The 17,960-nt window shown below is 54.3% G+C and overlaps 1 protein-coding gene across 4 annotated transcripts in view; it reads left to right on the forward strand.

The window, feature by feature from the left end:
* Window positions 1–17,960, forward strand: part of MAD1L1 (mitotic arrest deficient 1 like 1) — a 501,873-nt gene that overhangs the window by 228,561 nt on the left and 255,352 nt on the right. The gene's annotated exons all lie outside the window — the stretch shown is intronic.

Genomic DNA, 17,960 nt, shown 5'->3' on the forward strand with positions numbered 1-17,960 from the left:
GTCAGCCCTCTCTTCCCCAGGGCCACTGTGGCTCAGGCTACAGCCTCTGAACTGGCCTTCCTGGCACCAGATGTTCCTGCAGTGAGACCTCACCAACTCTTACTGTCCCACCCTGCACGCACCCCGCTCACTGCCTGCAGGGAATGTGCTTGCAACTCGTCTGTGGCACCAGGGATATGGGCCTGGCCTCCTTCCATGTCTCCTGGTGTCCTGCCATCCCCAAGCCTTCCAGCTGCCCCAGGAAGTGATGCTGTGTGTGGATGCCATTCCCGTCCTCGGGCCCCGGGCTCTGGGGCTGGGCTGTGAGAACGCACAACATCAGGAACCTCCTGGCTCTTTCATACTAGACTATACTCCTAGAAGACTAGACCAGCTGCATTCTGGATCCCCAGGCCACTGCCCAGGTCTGGCACTCAGCTAGGGCCAAGAAGGTCTCCATTACGAGCCCTCCCAGTGTTTGAAGGGCGACTGGCTTGCAACTAAGACAGCCGGCCACAGCGTATATTCTGTATATTGTCAGAAGTATATTCTGACAGCTGGAGAAGGGCAGCCCTGCAGAAGGGACTGAATGGAGACTCTCCTCTTTCAGGTTTCACTGAGGCCCTGCAGCCCATGCGGGGACTCCTGCATTCCTGGGCAGCTGCAGGCATCTTGTGTGGGACTGGACCAGGGTATGATCGGTGGCTGGCTATGCCATGCTAGCCTGGGTCTGATGGGCTGGAGAGGAGGGAGACAGTCTCTTAGGAGGAATTTGTGCCCCTGGCCTGCCGTTTCCTCCTGTCCCTGGCAGAGTGGAGCTCATTTGTCCTCCTTGGTGTTGGGCGAGGTTGGAGAGGGGGCCTCGGAGAGCCTGCTAGCTTGGGAGAGGTTCCAGGGGCGCACGCATGGCGGGAAGGACAGGGTGAGGCCAGGTCTGGGAAGGGGGGTGAATGTGAGTGACCTCGGCCATCTCCAGGGATTGGCAAGGTGGCAGTGACATGTAGACCCCATAGAGGAGGGGCCTGCCATGGTCGTGCCTTTCAAGCAAAGGCACTGACTCAGTGGAGGGGTGAGCTGCCCATGTTCCAGCACTAAGGGCTCAATTCCCAGCCCAGGGCAAGTGGGGCAGGGGCCCTGTGCTAGGTGTGGATGGGAGGCGAGACTGTGTAATAAGTGGGTCTGGGGTTGGGGCTTCATGCTTGGCAGGGTAGAGGGGCAGGGCTGTGTGCTGGGTGGGGCTGTATGGAGGGGCAGGGCCATGTGCTCTGTGGGGCTGTGTGATGGCTGGGGCTGTGTGTGATAGATGGGTCTGGGGGTGGGACTTCGTGCAGGCAGGGTCCTCTGATGGGTGGGTCTGGGGCCTGGCCATGTGTAAGGCAGGGATCGGGCTGAGGTGGTGGTACCCTGTGCTTGCTGGGCTGCAGCTGGGTGGGGCTCTGGGACTGTCTGCTCCAGAAGGTGTTGCTAGGTGGCATCTGTGACAATGGGGGCCTTTCCTGCTGCTCTCCCTGGAGCCAGGGAGCTGGGTGGGTGAGTAGCGTTGAGGAGGAGAGAGTTGGAGCTGGTGGGCCTGCAGTCTTGGCTGGGCGTCTCGTGTGCTTAAACTTTCTGGTCTCATCTGGAAGGTGGTGTCTCACTGGGCCACGCAGGAGTGAGGAGACAGGCCGAGGCTACCAGGTAAAGCAGGGCTGCGGTGAGAGAGGCCCTGTTTTCTCTCAGAGCCTTAACAGTACATGGCTGGCCTTGGCGAGCCTGCACGGCTGACTTCAGGTCTTCTTGTCCTTGTTACTTTCTGGCTTCAGGGCAGTGTAGGATCAGCCGGGTGAACTTCAACAAAGCAGACATTTGTGTTGTGGTTTATCAGTACGGCCCCTCAGGTGACGATCCACACTCCCTGCCATGCTCCCTGCCTTGCCCCAGCGCAGGCCGGCCCCACCCACCCTCCCTTGGAGCCCACATTCTCCTCTGCTGCTGCCAGGTCAGCCAAGACCGCCCGTTGGGCACTGCTGTTTCTGCGGCCTGCACTGCCCTCCTCTCCCTGCTCTTAGCCAGGCCCCTCACTCCACCTTGTCGCCGGTTTGATTGTCTTTTGGGCTGTGACCACCTGAAGTCAGCTTGTGTGTTTGTGCCCTTTGTTAGTTACCAGCCTCTTGTAGTCAGAGACCTTCCCTTTCTGCTCACTGACATATCCCGAAGCTGCATGGTCTTTTCAGCAGACCTCATTTCACAACAGCCCCTCACTGCAGCATCTGGCCCTGCGGAGGCCAGCTCTGATTAGGTGGGTCAGCCCTCGGGCTTTGCCAGGGATGCCGTCTCCAGACGGACTGCCCGTAGTTTCTGTCGTGTTTTACCATTTGGGAAGTGAGCAGTTTCCTTCCCTGTGCTCTGGGAAGAGTCCCCAGGGATGGCGGGGAATATGGCCTGCCCTGCATTGCATGTTGAAAGGAGAGGCAGTCGCAGGTTGAGCCCGTGTGGCTGCACACGGCCCGGTGTGGGAGCTGCAGTGATTTATGTGACCTGTGCTCGGATAATTAAAGTGGGATTTGGCAGTGAGGTCTTTCACGGCAAAGGTGTTAGGGATGTCAGAATGAGGCATGTAAGTATAAAACAGTTATGTTTTCAGGTTAAGAATTTAATGAGGAGTAAATTCATTTAAACCGAAGAGCTGGCTTAAGGGGAGCTTTCATGGAAGATCTGTAGTTGACTCTCCTTGCTGCTGGCATTTCATTCTTTCTCATTTGAACCCAGCCTGTCTCAGGTGGCAGACCGTGCGTTTCGAGTGTCCGGGTGTCGCAGCCACCTCCTGTAGGCACCAGCGTGCTTGACATGCAGGTCCGGAATCTGAAGCAACAGTCCGCCTCCACCTGTCAGACCACATCCCCCTTGGCCTGCTATCATGCCGCCCGTGACTGCTCTCGTTCACAGAGGGGCGGGGCAGCCAGGGCTGTCTTCCTGTCTTCCTGTGCTTTCTCTCAGGGGCCTCATCTGTCTTTAGGGGCCTGCGCGGTGCCACTCGGGCTGAGCAGCCTTCACTAGTGCACGGGGGACTCCGAGCTTGCCTCCGGTGGGGAGTTTTCTGCTATCTGCTCTGCCTTTGTCCTATTCCCCAAATGGAGGCCCAGCCTGCGCTGGTTCCCGTCCAGGTTTCCTGTAATCAAACCAGCATGCCTTTAATAACAGACATTGCCTGTTGTGCCATTGGCCCAGAGAGCTCTGATCATTACTTATCTGCCTCAAGATGTTTTTGCTCAAGGCAGGCCGCTGAAGAGCACACTCCTTACCTTCATTTGATGATTTCCAGACACCAGCTACATATTTAATTCTCTGCCCTGTGTGTGGGGGCCTCTTTCTCCCACGCCCAAGGAGTGGAGTGTTTCATGGTAAGGGATCAGAGCTAGGAGTTTGTGGTGGTCTCCCCACATTCCTTGCCTTTTTCCACCTCATCCCCGGAGTCTGGACAGCACCTGTGAGATTGTCACTCTGCCTGGGGATGTGGAGGGACTCTGTGCACAGCAGTCCTGGAGGTCTGCTCATGTCATACTGCCAGGCTCTGGGCAGGGAAGAGGCCAGCACCTGCCCTCTGAGCAGCAATCTCCCCGGCTTCTCCTCATGGCCCACTCCCTTCTTTTTCCCTGTGGGATCTACTTTCCGTGTTCTGCCTGTGCTTCTCACCTCCTGAGAGGCCTTAGCAGGGGCTCCCAGGGCTGCCTGGTGGTGGGCTCTTCCCCATTTGCTGTTGCCCCACCGAATCAAGAGCATGGAGGTTGAGCGCCCTGCTGCTGTGCAGTGGCCACAGGGTGAGTGAGATCTGTCACATAGCTGTGTCGCCTCGCCCTCTGTCCTCTCATGTGCTCACCCACTTCTAAACAGAAACGTCCTTACTAGTCATGGTTGCATTCCATATGCCATCTACTGAGTGGCAGGGCAGGCAGGCCAGGCCCCCACCAAGTTCAGGAGCACAGGAACAGCTGTGTGTGCCCAACCTGCCCGGGGCAGCCATGGCATGAGCTGAAACCTGACACTCAGTGTGGCTGGATAGACGGCTTTCCCCAGGACGTGCCAAGTGGGCTGAGAGCTGAAGCATGGGTTGGAGCTCTTCCTTTTTGGATGAGTGCAGGGGCAGGGGAGAGAGCCCTGTTCTAGACAGAGGCAGCAGCCAGCGTAGGGGCCCTGAGGTGGGAGAGGACGTGGGAGAGCAGGCAGGTAGCGTGGCCAGGCCTGAGCCAGCACCCGACCCAGGTGTTGGCAGCACTACAGAGGCTGCCTCCTCCGAGTTGTGGAGCCGATGTCCTGAGGGGACAGTGCCACCTCTGCCAAGCCTGTTTTCTCCATGCGCCTTCACACTCAAGAAGAGGCCTGGCCTAGGAGTGGGTAGGAGAAGATGATGTCTCTGGGCGTTGTCTCTGGAGTGACAAGGATGCATGGCGACGCTGAGGATGTGGAGAGTGGTCCTGAGAGTGCTGGTGGTGGTGGACACAGTGACAGTGGCGGTGATGGTGTGAGGGTGGCAGTGACCATGATGGTGACGGTGGTGGTGGTGACCGTGGTTAGTGGTGGTAACAGTGGTGAGTGATGGTGACGGTGGTGACTTGTGCTGGTGACAATGGTGGTGGTGACGTGGTGAGAATGGTGGTGACAGTGGCGGTGGTGATGAGGGTAATGGTGGTGGTTGTGGTGACAGTGGCAGTGTTGGTGATGATGGTGGGAGCAGTGGCAGGACTTGGCGTCCGTTGAGAGTCTACCCCTGTGACTGGTGCCGGGACAGATCCTGTGTTTCCACTTTATCCTGCTCTCTCAGCCTCTTCTGCTGGGCATACTCTCAGTCCTGAGTTAGACAGGAGGGTCCAAGGTCAGCGAGGCTGTGTGGTCTTCCCACTCGCACCCCCCTGGCAGATTCAGGCCTCCAGTCAGGGTTTTCCCAGCTGCAGAGCCCACCTGTGCACACTGGACTACACCCCTCCTTCTTCTGCCTGGTTTGTGTTTATCCAGCATGTGTCGGGCATGGGCCAGCTTGGGCTGTGGTGGTGACTGAGACGGCTGTGGCCGTGTGCACGGAGCCGACAGCCTAGTGGGTGAACAGCATAGAAGCTGTTTACTTTGGGAAGCATGGAGCCAGTAGCCTGGTGGGCAGCAGCGTAGAGTCTGCTCACTTGGTAAGTTGATGGAAGAAGCATCTTTGTTCCTTACTGGCTCTCAGGATCCAGGTGCACAGCCTCCCTTTAGGCATGAAGCCCCAGCCTCATGCCAGGCACCGTGGCTGTGGCCCTTCCCCCGAGGGCAGACCCCATAGCACAAAAGCCCACATCCTCTTTGGTGTATTAACGTTCCCACAGTGGAAAGGAGAGTTTTTCTAGTCCCTCATGACAAAGGATTATAAATCTTTTCCCATTAAAGGGGAGCAGGTTTCTGAGGGTAGGAAGAAAGCCATTGAAAACAAATTGGCAGTGCTCCCCCCCCATCCTTTTGCTGATGGGGAAAGTGGTTAATTAGGTGATTTTTCTCTTCCCCTGACACGTGCAAATGAGACTTCGTTAATAACTGCACTGTTACATAAATGATACGACTTTAACACCAACGTCAAGTTGTCAGGCGTGTCTGGAGAGTGGAGGTGGGGGGCGCTGGAGGCCCCTGCGCCCGTCCCGACAGGAGTCGTGCTGGAGCCACCCATCCAGTTGCTGGGGCTTTGCTGTGGGCAGCAAGCTGTTCCCCTCCCACCCTCCAACTCCTCCAGGGCCAGCTGAATTATTTAAAAATGATAATAAAAACAGAATGAGCTGCCGAGATGAAGTGATGATGTGCAGCCAGGACCTGGGGCTCAGTGGACACGGCTCCTGCTCTCTCTGCTTCCTGTGTGCCAGCCTGGTTCGGCTGTATTTAAGGCCTGCTTCCAGTTTGCAGCCAGGGTCCAGCACACAGATGGTACCTCTGCTCTCAGGCTTCAGGAAGGCTGCAGGTGGTGCAGGGCCTGCTCAGGGCTTGGCCTGTGAGCCTGCCAGAACGAGGCAGGCAGGTAGGATAAAGGCAAAAGTGAAGCAGCAGTGCCACAGAGCAAGGCCTCGGCATTGTAATGTCCGGCGTGTGGCACCACCTCCAGGAAGCAGGCGCTTCATGCTCAGAAATGCGTGGCTGTGGCATGCGTTTTACTTTCTGTCAAAAAGCTCAACACCAAAAGGCTGCTGCTTTCCCTCAGAGTTTTAAGAGTAAAGGAGATCACAGAGGCATAGTCAGCTGGGATTCCTGGCTCTGCTCAGAAACTGCTATGCTTTGAGACCTTTTCCTCCTCATTTTCCCTGCTGGGCTGGATCAGAGAGTACTTGCAGTTGTCTGCGCTGGCTGTAGTAAACCAGCATGCACCTGTCTCTAAAACCTCAGTGGTTGTCTGGGGTTTGCTCCTCTCCGGTGTCCTAAACCATCAACAGTTATTAAACAACTGTGTCCCCAAGACTTTTCTGGGCTTTGTGTGGCTGAGGACAAAGGGTAAGAATGGCCTCTACCTGTAAGGAGCTCACAGCCAGCCCCTTGGCTTGAGGTGTGAGAAGAGTTTGAAAGTCCATGTGCCAGGGCAGCCCAGGTGACACCAGGAGCATTGGTGTTTGGTTCTTCTGAGCTGTGCCTGGGGCATTGAGGGGTAGGCTGGTGGGAGGTGACTCCACAGTCGGCAGCCCATCCTGTTGGTGGGGATAGTTTTGTGGCCAGGTTGGCCTTCCAGGGGCTCTTCCCTGTAGAGTTGAGTGCTCACGCCTGAAGACTGTTCACGGGAAGCTGAGGCCCGGGTGCGTCCCGGATCTCGGGTAGGAGTGCCTCTCCTGAACTATGTCCGATGGATTTTTTGAAGAGAAGAGAAATGAATCTCCTAGCACTGGCTTCTGAGATTCTGCTGTCTACCAGCCCAGTGCCCTCACTTTTGTCCATGCTCCCGCCTGGCCTCTGGGTGGTGGGTTGTTAGTACAGTAAAGATTGCTAGCTGTCTCTTTTGCAAATCTAAAATGAGATTTCATTTTTTTAAATAAAAAGAAAAAAAATGCTTGAACATTTGCAGCTGGGAGATAGCACAGATTAGAAATGTTACTTATCTCTATTGCACAAAAGAAGGCAGAAAGAGAGAGGAATAAATTGCTGTTGAATGCTAACGAAGCCAAGTCTGCAGGAGCGGAGCAGCGGGTGGCAACTCTTGTTGAGGAGCGGAGCTAGCCCCTGGCCCGCACCCTCAGCTATGGGTGGGGCCCCTGAGTGCACAGGGCAGGCGCAGCTGTGGGTCTAGGTGGGACAGTGGCTGTGACTGCTGCACAGGCAGAGTCGTGTCACCAGTGTTAGTGGTGCCTTGGGGGATGCTCCTTTCCAGAGCGTGGTAGCCTGTGTTACCACTGCGATTAGGAACTCAAGGCCTCCCATGAGCCTCAGTAACGCTTACCCTCCACGGCCATGTACACTGGTGTAGCCTGTGATGCTGTCACCCTTGCCACCTGTCGTGTCAGGAAGCCTCTTTGTCCATGCCCGGCTGTCCTCCATCCCCAGAAATTTCAGCACCTTCTTGCTGTCTCCTTTGCAAGAATTCCCATGCCTGTCCTCTTGGACAAATTCCAGCTCAGCCTTTGATGTCCAGTTCAAGTGGCGTCTTTTCTGACCACTTTATTTGGCCCTCCGGGGCTTTCCTTCTGTTCCTCCATTTCCCCTTGGACGCACCTCTGGGGACACCAGACCTTGGTGCCTGATGCCTGGCCTGTGGTATAAGCCCTCAGGACACTGCACTGTGGTATGTAGATCTTCTCGTGGCCTCTGGCTCATGCAGGCAGCTGTGGGATATGGTAGAACGCTCCCTTGGGTCTCCCAGAGTAGTGGCAGCAGGCAGCTCTTGCTTGTCTGTGTCCTCTGTGACCAGGGCTGTGCTGGATGGACATGTCTGCAGCATTGTGCCCCCTGCCCATTTGTTTGACGCAGGCCTGCCTTAGTGTAGCTCACTTTCCTGACCTGTTAACCAGGGAAGACCATACACACAACGGCTTGGGTGACTGCTGCTGCATAGGGCATGGTCCTGTCGGACCCCAGGAAGCAGGGCAGAGTGACTGTGGCAGGTTGGGTCTTTGTGGCAAGTCGGAGGGACTCCGGCCCACTTTGTGTCTGGTTGTCACAGGGTTTAGGGCCCGAGGTCTCTTGTTCCCGTCTGGACTAAGCACCTGGGCCGCTGTGGCTGTGTGTTGCACAGTCTTCGTCTGTGGATGGCGGATATTTGCCGTGCGTCTTCTGAATGGAGGCCTGCCTGTGTGACTGACACCCTCGTGCTGCAGGTTGGTGCTGTGCAGTCAGGTGCTGGCCCCAGTCCCAGGACCTCAAAACACTCAAGGTCATTTTGAGTCCTGTGAAGCAAGGTGATTCTGAGTGTGTCTTCAGAGTCTGAAGTCGTGAGCAGCCCTCACTGATCTCCCCTCTGTGCCCCGAGAAGACAGAGCTGTGTGGCATGGAGTTGCCACATGAGTGATTCCACTGCCTGTTCTGCTGTCGGAGGTGATGCTTCCTTTTGGTTCCGTTTTTCTTTGACCCAGCACAACACTGCGCTGCTAAGTATGCCCATCCTGTTTTTCTGGGAGACCTGAGTGCAGAAACCTGTGGTAGGGGCACCCCTCCTACTTGTTCAGCCCTTGCCCCTTGCTGAGGGACGCTGCCTAGGCACAAGCCTCAGATCCCACTCCCCTAGGGACTGCCCAAGGCCAGTGTTAACAGAGGGACTCAGCCTGTGAAGCCTGAGAGGCCCCAGCCTCTCACCACTGCAGCTGCCATGCCTCCCATGGGCTAGGCTCTGTTCCAGGTGTGCGGACTCCCCAGGTCCAGTCTTCAGCACCCTGAGGCTCCAGGAAGGGATCTGCACTCATCACAGATGGGCAGTGAGGACAGATGGGCTCAGCCTCCATGCGGGCTCTGCTCCCAGGAGTTCCAGACACCTACTGCAGCCTCGAGGCCTTGCTGTCTCCCTTCCCCACTTGCCGTCGCTCCGCATTGGTCTGGGCAGCCTCTGCCACTGCAGTATGTCCCTTGCCTCACCCTCTGTGCCAGGGGCGTACCCTGCTGCACCTCCAGAGGTCCGGTGCCCATGGCCAGTCATGGCTGTGGGAAGCCATGAGTGTCCACGCCCCCTGCTGCCTGGTTTCTCACCCTCACAGCTTTCTCTAGGTGTGAGAAGCACTTTCTCATTCACTGCCTGGTTCCCAGCTCGGGTTTCTCAGCATTCTCCGTGAGGAAGGTGGCCCCATTGCTTTCTCAGTGGTGTGGCTGAGATGAATTGGAACAGTCCCCTGTCTGAGGCCTGTGGGGAGTGAGACCCACTCCCCAGGTGTTCCCGGCTCTGGCCCCTGCATCCTCCCTGCCTGCACTGTGCCGCTTTGGAGTTTGGGGTGGTTTTGAGTCTGTCCACCTGGTCTCAGCCGAGGAGGCCTTAGTGGTCATCTCTTGTGTGTCCTGGAAACAAGGAAGCCGAGGCCCAAGTGGGGTGAGTGCATGCCTGGGTGCCGTGGGGTGAGGTGTGGTGGAGCTGGGTGGGGCGAGCGTGTGCCTGGGCACCATGGGGCATGGCGGAGCCAAAGCCTGGTGGCTGTCCCTTTCCCCTTTCACGTCTCCCTCCTTGCAGCTGGTGTGAGGGACTCCCATATAACCATGATGACTGTGGTGCATTGCCTGCTTTCTGTACCTGGCAGGGTCCCCAGGTGAGGTGTCGTTTCCAGCAGTCCTGGAGGGTGCCTGCCTGTGGATGGTGACCTGGAGGTCCAGAGGCAGAGCTGTCAGCCGGGCGTCACCCACTGTGAGGGAGGGGCCCACGCCAGCATCCTCTGCTGTTGGCTGTACCATAGGTCTGTGCCCCTAGCCTCTGCTGGGTGGGACAGGGTGGCAGTGGTGGGGCAGCTGCAGCCCAGAGCCTGTCCATCCTCTTGTGTCTGTGGTTGGGCCTTGTGAAGGGGCCTGAGTTACGAGTTTGCCTGAGACATGTGTAGGAAGGTTCTCTGTGTCTGAGTCTGGCCTCAGTCCTCCTGTCCTATGTTCAGGAGCTTCAGGTGTCGCTGCAGCGGGGAAAGCTGTCCTCAAGTTCTTCAATTCAGATGCCTCTTGGAGAGCTGTTTGGGTCCCCACCCCGCCCTGCCCCATTGCACACACACAGTAAAAGAGAAGGATCCCCTGGTCTCATGAAGGCAGCTAAGAAATGCAAAGCCCTGTGGAAAAGCAGTGTAGGAAGAGACCTGGTTTTTATGAGTGAAAGCTGAGTCTGCACTGAGGTTCGGCCAGGATTGTGTGTGCCCGGAGCCCTGCTGCCCCCAGATGTGTGCAGGCACAGAGGGTTGGCACCACAGCTCTCTGCACCGGAGCACGGGGTTTTTGCATGCCTTCTCCCTGGGAGCACAGGGCCCTTTCCTCCTGGGAGCCCTTGTGGCCGATGAGAATGACTTTGTGGCTGGCAAGTATCCTGGAGGCTGGTCCCTCAGGACCCTCCTAGTCCTCATCTGGAATTCACCTTTCTCCTGAGCACAGCCTGCAGCCTATGTGGCGCTATGTGCTCTGATGGCCTTATCCATAGGCCGCCTTGGCCGCTGGCCCTTGCTTTCTCCTGTTTATAGGCTGCAAGCTGTTATTACACAATTGAGTCCTGATCAGGCTTGGGGGAGCGAGATTCTAATGGCCCTGAGGCCCTCAGCAGGGACCTCGTCTCCCCTGCCACATCTCCTCATGCACCTCCTCTCTCCTCCCTCTCCTCCTTTCTCCACGGAAGCAAAACTCCCCTGAGGGAGACACCTCACCTCTCTCCTTCAGTCACCTCCACCCACCCCGGGGCTGCCGGCAAATGTGCCGTGGATGCTTTCTGCCCTTCACCTTTGAAGATGGCTTGGGTGTCTGGCCTGCACCCACAGTTCTCCTGATTGTCCTTGCATTCCTCTCCCCACGGCTGAGCCTCTGAGCCTTGTGCACACGTGTATGTGTCCCCGTGACCCTCTCGCGGTAGGCCGGTGATGACAGCGGCTCATGGAGGCCATGACGCCTTGCCCCGCCCGACATTGCTGCTGCCCGCCTTGCCTCCATGCATTTTCTGTTTAGTGACAGCCACGGCATTCACTATATCTCCTCCGGTTACGCTGTCTTCTCTTTAACAGTACTGGTGGCTTCTGCACTGCCCAACTCTGTTTGCAGCCTGGAAGCTGCACTAGCCCACTTGGGCTGTTTTGTGTCTGTTCTGCTGTTTGAAGTTAAGGGTGTGTTTAGGAAAAGGGATGTGTGCTTGGCCTTGTTTTTTTTTTTTTTTTGTTTTGTTTTTTTTTAATCTTTCCAAAAACATTTTATTTTAAAATATTTTCTGCTATTTAATGATTTTTCAGTTTGAAAAACTTAATTTTCCTCATGTTTTTACTGAAGTGTAGTGTATGCAGAGACCTGGACAAATTATCCGTGAACACACCATCACCAGCACCAGGTCAGGAAATGGCGTGATTAGCCCAGAGTCCCCACTGCACCTGTTGTCACCTCCCTGATCCTGGAAACTCCCACCCTGCTCCCATTGCCATGGGTCACTTCTGCCGTGTTTGCTCTCTATGTAGATGGGTCATGTGGTTTCATTGGTTGGAGTCCTCACCCCTTGCTGCTTCATACCTGCCAACCCCACTCCTGCCCCAGTGCCTTCACACCTGCCAGCCCTGCTCCCACCCTGGGGCCTTCATACCTGCTAGCCGTACTCCCGCCCCAGGGCCTTCACACCTGCCAGCCCTGTTCCCACTCCAGGGCCTTCACACCCACCAGCCCCACTCCTGCCCTGGGGCCTTCATACCTGCCAGTCCACTCCGGCCTCAGGGACTTCACACCTGCCAGCCCCACTCCCGCCCCAGGGCCTTCACACCTGCCAGTCCACTCCCACCCTGGGACCTTGACACCTGCCAGCCCCACTCCCACCCCAGGGCTTTCACACCTGCCAGCCCTGCTCCCATCCCAGGGCCTTCACACCTGCCAGCCCTGCTCCCATCCCAGGGCCTTCACACCTGCCAGCCCCACTCCTGCCCCAGGGCCCTTGCACTGGCCATTCCTCTTTCTGGAGCACCCTGTCTGGATAGCAGTATCCTTCCTAACTTTCCTTCCCATCTTTCACAACTGTTACCTCCTTGTGGGCCTTCCCTGGCCACCTGTGAAACATCATGACTTTGTTCCCTGACTTGCTGTCTTGGTATCACTTTTCCCCATCGAGAATATTATAGACTTTTATGTCTTATTTCTTGTCCCTCCTGTCACTGGAAGGGCAGCACCTCCTCAGCAGTGTTATGAACAGGCTCTAGGACACAGGGGTGTTCGGGTGGGCTCCGTCAAGAGTGCAGGCAAGTTCATGTCCTGTTCCTGATGTGAGAGCTATGGATTCTGCATCCAGAGGGAGTGCTGGCCACTGGGAGCCCTTCAGGGACCGCTTCTCCACACTGACCTTCTCGGCCTCCTGGGAGGGCTGCCCCTTGTGGCTAGCATTGAGGTCACTTGTTTTAAGCACCTCAGCAAAGGGGTGTGCCTTTGCTCATGGCTGGGCCCATGCTCCCAGTGGGCTAGACCCTCCCCGGCGCTGCCCTCCCTGGCCTCTGCCTTCCTTGGCCCAGCAAGCTGCACAGATAACCGTCTGCGCCTGCATGGCCTAAGAGCCCTGTGTGCTTGCTGTGGCTCTGTGGGTCCTGTCCTCTCCCTGTCTTACTCTTGTGGGCTCTGGAGCAGCTCCTGGGGGTTCCGGCTGCCAACCCGATATCGCCACCTGAGCCTTTTCAGCTGATGGAGCCTCTCCTTGGGTGTTGCCCCGTGCCCCACTGTGGCTTTGTCTGCGTTCCTGGGTTCTGTGTTCCATGTTCCGTGCTCCTCTGGCTGATGGAGTGCAGCTGCGGACTCTCCAGTGTGTTGCCTAGCCAGTGCCACTGCGTCTCATGGGGTGGACGAGATGGAGTTGTCTCAGGGGCCACTTCCTCTTCGGGTTCGCCATATCTGCTTTCCCCACATTCTGGGAGCTGTGTTCCCACAACCTGGAAGGAAGGAGCAGGAAAGGAAGAGGATGTCATCATTTAATTTGAATTCCTTTTTGAGTCTGGTTACAAAAGCAATACACTTTGATTCAGAACATTGGACAATGTAGAGGAGACAGAAAAGCTGAGAAGAAAGATTTCCCATTGTCCCTCTGCCAAGTGGAAGCTGCTGTGAATCTGTTGACCAAGATCCTTCCTGGCAGTTTTTCAAACATGGAATGTGTTTTTCTGATGGGGTTTTGGGAAAAAATACTGTATGCACTATTTGGTGAGTCATCTTGTTTAATCTTTTGTGAACGTTTTCCATGTTAAATGTTCTTTTAAAACATAACTTTTTGGCTGTGTGCTATGTGCTATCCTTCCTCTGAATACTGTTTAAAAGACAAACTCCTGTGAGGTACTTATTCTTTTTTTATTTTTCCCACTGTTCTAAATGATACTCCAATGAATGCATGTACCCAAATCTTTGTTTGCACCACTGATTAGTTTGTGAGGATAAATTTTTAAAAGTGGAATTGTTATTTAAAAACTAGCATATTTTTAAAGAAGCCAACAGTTTCTGAACACTTTGCTTGAGGCCAATGCTTTTTTTGTTTGTTTTTTGAGATGGAGTCTTGCTCTGTCACCTAGGATGGAGTTCAGTGGAGCGATCTTGGCTCACTGCAACCTCTGTCTCCCAGGTCCAAGCAATTCTTCTGCCCCAGCCTCCTGAGTAGCTACAGGCGTACACACCATGCCCACCTAATTTTTGTATTTTTAGTAGAGATAGGGTTTCACCATGTTGGCCAGGCTGGTCTCAAACCCCTCAGATAATCCATTTGCCTCAGCCTCCCACAGTGCTGGGATTACAGGCATGAGCCACCACACCCAGCCCAAATGCTTGTATATGCTTTAACTTGTTAATGCATTGCCCACTCAGAAGGCCTTGAAGAAGGCCCTCTGATCTGCTTGAGGAAGATATAGGAGCAAATCTATGTGCCCTTGGGTTGGACAGTGAGTTTTTAGGTATAACACTGAAAGCAAATTCATAAGAGAAAAAATTTGATAAACTTGCCTTGTTAAAGACTTTTGCTCTGTGAAAGATACTCTTATGAGGATAACAAGACAAGCCATGGGAATGGGAGAAAATATTAACACGTCAGATATTTGACAAATAACTGGTATCCAGAATATATAAGGACTTCTTAAAACTCAATAATAAGAAAACAGATGACATAATTAAAAGGTGGGCAAAATATCTGAAAAGTCACCATAGATGATATCCAGAGGGCAGATACATCAGAGAGGATGCCCGAGTAAGACGTGCTTGTGCACCCCTGTGATCCCAGCAGTCTAGGAGGCTGAGGCCAGAGGATCGCTTGACCCCAGGAATTTGAGACTGCAACGAGCTGTGATGCACCAGTGCACGCCAGCCTGGGAGACAGAGTGAGACCCTGTCTCAAAAAAAAAAAAGAGGATGCTCAGGATTATTTGTCTTTGGGGGAATTGCAAATTAAAACAACTGTGAGACGCGGCCACACACTGTGAGAATGGCTAAAATCTGTAAAATCACTGGCAGCACTAAATGCTGGTGAGGACATGGAGCCACAGGAACGTTCACTCATGCTGGGAGGATTGCAGAATGGTGCTGCCACTTTCTGAGACAACGTGGCAGCTTCTTACAAAGATGAACACTGTCTTATTCTATGACCTAACGGCCCCGTCTGTGGGCTTTCACCCATGGGAATTGAAAACTGTCCACACAGAGACCTGAATGTGTGTGTTTATAACAGGTTTATTTGTAGTTACTAAAAACCAGAAGCACCACAGCACCCTGTAACAGAGGAACAGATAGACAAACTGGTACATTTGCGCAGTGGAATCCTATTCAGTGAGTGAATGGAGCAAGGTGTTAATCATATAACAACAGAGGATGAATCTTGAGTGTATTTTTCTAAGTAAGAAAAGCCAGACCCCAGGCAGACATCAGCATGAACTCCTCATTGGCTTGACACAAATAGGCAGATTCAGAAGGAACTGCACGCAGGTGCATCTGTGTACGTGGGGCTGGTGCACACCTGTGCTGCTGTGGGGCAGAGGCAGCCACCGTTCTGCGGTAAGAGGAGCTGGGTGTCCTTGGAGAGATGCCTGGTTTTAGGACTGGGGTAGGAAATACACAGGAGGAGCTTGGAGTGTTTTCTAGTGCCAGAAAGTAAGGAAATGCAGAAAACCCAATGGGGCATGTCAGTGGGACACAGGAGGCAAAGGAAAGCGCTCCCTGTGGCTGAAGGTGGAACCCTTTCAGCGAGAAAATGAAGTAGTATTGGCCTATAACCCAACTTGGCAAATAAACGTGGGTGAATCAGGCTGACAGAAATAAATGATGATGTGACTCTCCTTGCGGAAGGATTGCAAATAAAATGGATGTTGTTCTCTGCCCTCAAGAGATGGAACTGAATCCCCCTAGGGGAGGCTGGGCTCAGTGACCTCCTTCCAGGGAGTGGAGTACCGAAAAGAAAACGTTGCCTGCCTGGAGGAGCCTGGCGGGCAGCACCTTCAGTGAGTGATGAGGGACACACCCAGGCTCCAAGGGATGATGGAGATGCTGTGTCTGTGGTTCTTTTCAAACCTGTAGCTCCAGTCTAGCCATGACAGACGCCCGACCCTGGTGGAGGCCTGCCTGGGCCAGACATGCTCAGAACTGTGAAGTCCATGAGAAACAAGGAAAGGCTAACAAATGAGAGGAGACACAGGAGGCATGGCCACTAACGGCACCCAGATCCAACCCTGGGAAGGAACATGGACACTGACCAACACACTGGTGTTATCCAGGCAGAGTCCCAAGTCCATTTATGACGCTGTTCCAGGGCTCGCTTTGGGAGGCTGGGTTCCAGGGTCCCTGGGAACTCACTGTACTGTCTTGACAATTTTTCTCTATACCTAGTCATTCCAAAATCAAAGGTAAGGATCACTGGGAGGTTTTTATGTGATCAGGACGCTTGCCTGAGTTCCCCAAGTGAGCAACCGCAGAACCAGATTTAACTGGTGGTGGGCCAGGCCCCTCCCCGAGTGCCTATGACTCAGTGGATGTGCTTTGTCTTCTTCTCCTGGCCCTCCCCTTTCACCTCCACCTTAGAACCCTGGGGGTGGTGCCCACTCAGCACCAGCCTTTGAGGTCCCCAACTGACTGTTTGGATGTGTTTGGGAAAGAGTCCCTGATGGTGAATGACTTCATCCTAGTGAAGTTAAACATGACTGTGCTGTTCCTGACAAGGGAGCCTGCCTTTTCCTGTCCCTCTTCGTTATCTGCCTGCCCCCAGAGCTTTTTTTGCACAGCTGGTACCAAACCAAGGTCAGTAGTGTTGGTGTTCCCTGTCCCTTGAAGTGGCCACTGGGCCTGGCCGGGGCTCCTTCTGCGGCTCTAAAGGTCTGAGAGGAAAGCAGCCCCTCAGCCCGCTTTGATCTTGTGGCAGCTGTGTGAGAGCCTGGCCTTAAGCCTGGCCTTCGAAATGGATGTTAGAACAGCATTATTACTGGACACCTTGTTTTGGAAACCCATTCCTTTAGAAGGTTTGCACTTGGAAGTGTGATTGAATACGATGCACTTGATGGGGTGGGCATGTGGGGTGGGCTCTGGGGACAGATTTTGGGGCTTGGTTGCTTACCCTTTGTATTAGTCTGTTTTCATGCTCATGATAGACATACCCGAAACTGGGAACAAAATAAAGTTTAATTGGACTGACAGTTCCACAAGGCTGGGGAGGCCTCAGAATCATGGTCGGAGGCAAAAGGCTCTTCTTACATGGTGGTGGCAAGAGAAAATGAGGAAGAAGGAAAAGTGGAAACCCCTGATAAACCCATCAGATCTCGTGAGACTTATTCAGTATTGCAAGAACAGCACAAGAAAGACTGACCCCCATGATTCAGTTATTTTCCCCTGGGTCCCTCCCATAACCCATGGGAATTCTGGGAGATACAGTTCAAGCTGAGATTTCTGTGGGGACACAGCCAAACCATATCCCCTTGGTTCTGGCCTCCACCATGCCTAAGACCAGCCTCTCTCTGTGTCTCCACGGCTGCCTTCTCCTCACCCGACTGCCTGGTCACTGAGGAAGCTGCACAGCAGGGATCTGAATCAGCCATGGGAGCTGCCCTCCCTGTTGAAGCTCACCCATCCCTGCCTGCTTTGGACCAGGTGCTGGTGACCTTCAGGCTGCCAGTGGAGTGGGGCGGAATGAATAGCCTGTCCTGGCTCTCTGGCTGCCCTGCATGACACATGGCAGCCACTGGGTGAGGCGCCTGCATGCGTGGGTCAGGGGTTCTAGTGATTCTTGTGCCTCAGCCTCCCGAGTAGCTGGGATTGATTACAGGTGCATGCCTCCATGCCTGGCTAATTTTTATATTTTTAGTAGAGATGGGGTTTTGTCGTGTTGGTCAGGCTGGTTTCAAACTCCTGACTTCAGATGTCCGCCTGCTGCAGCCTCCCAAAATGCTGGAGTTACAGGCGTGAGCCACCTTGCCCGGCCCATTTCCTGAGTATTTATTGGTAATAAAATTCACTTTTTGAGGTATATGGCTCTGTGGGTCTTGACAAATGCACTGAGTGTCTCTCACCACAGCCATGATTCAGTTCCATCGCCCTAAAAGTGTCCATGTCACCCCTTGGTCACAACACTCTGCCACCAGCAGCCTGTGGGTAGATTTTGAAAGAGAAGAACTTCCATGAGGTTTGAAGCCCAGTTTCTCCATGCATGACCACCACTTCCTCCTCCCTGCTCTTCTCAAAGTGATTTTGTTTTTTCTTGTTTTAAAGCTTTTTCCTGAACTCAGTGTGTAACTCTCAGGATTCCTGTCCACCTCTCTCCTGTCTTCCTGGCCCTTGATTTCTCTGCCACCCTTGCTTTTAGTTGCAGAAGATAATAGCAGTTTTGGCTGGCCCGTCCATCTCCCTGCTTGCAGTGTTTACAGCTCCCCCATTAGCAGAGGCTG

The sequence above is a fragment of the Sapajus apella genome, unplaced genomic scaffold, assembly GCF_009761245.1.
Source record: "Sapajus apella isolate SASKATOON/1434 unplaced genomic scaffold, GSC_monkey_1.0 scaffold112, whole genome shotgun sequence".
NCBI lineage: Eukaryota > Metazoa > Chordata > Mammalia > Primates > Cebidae > Sapajus > Sapajus apella.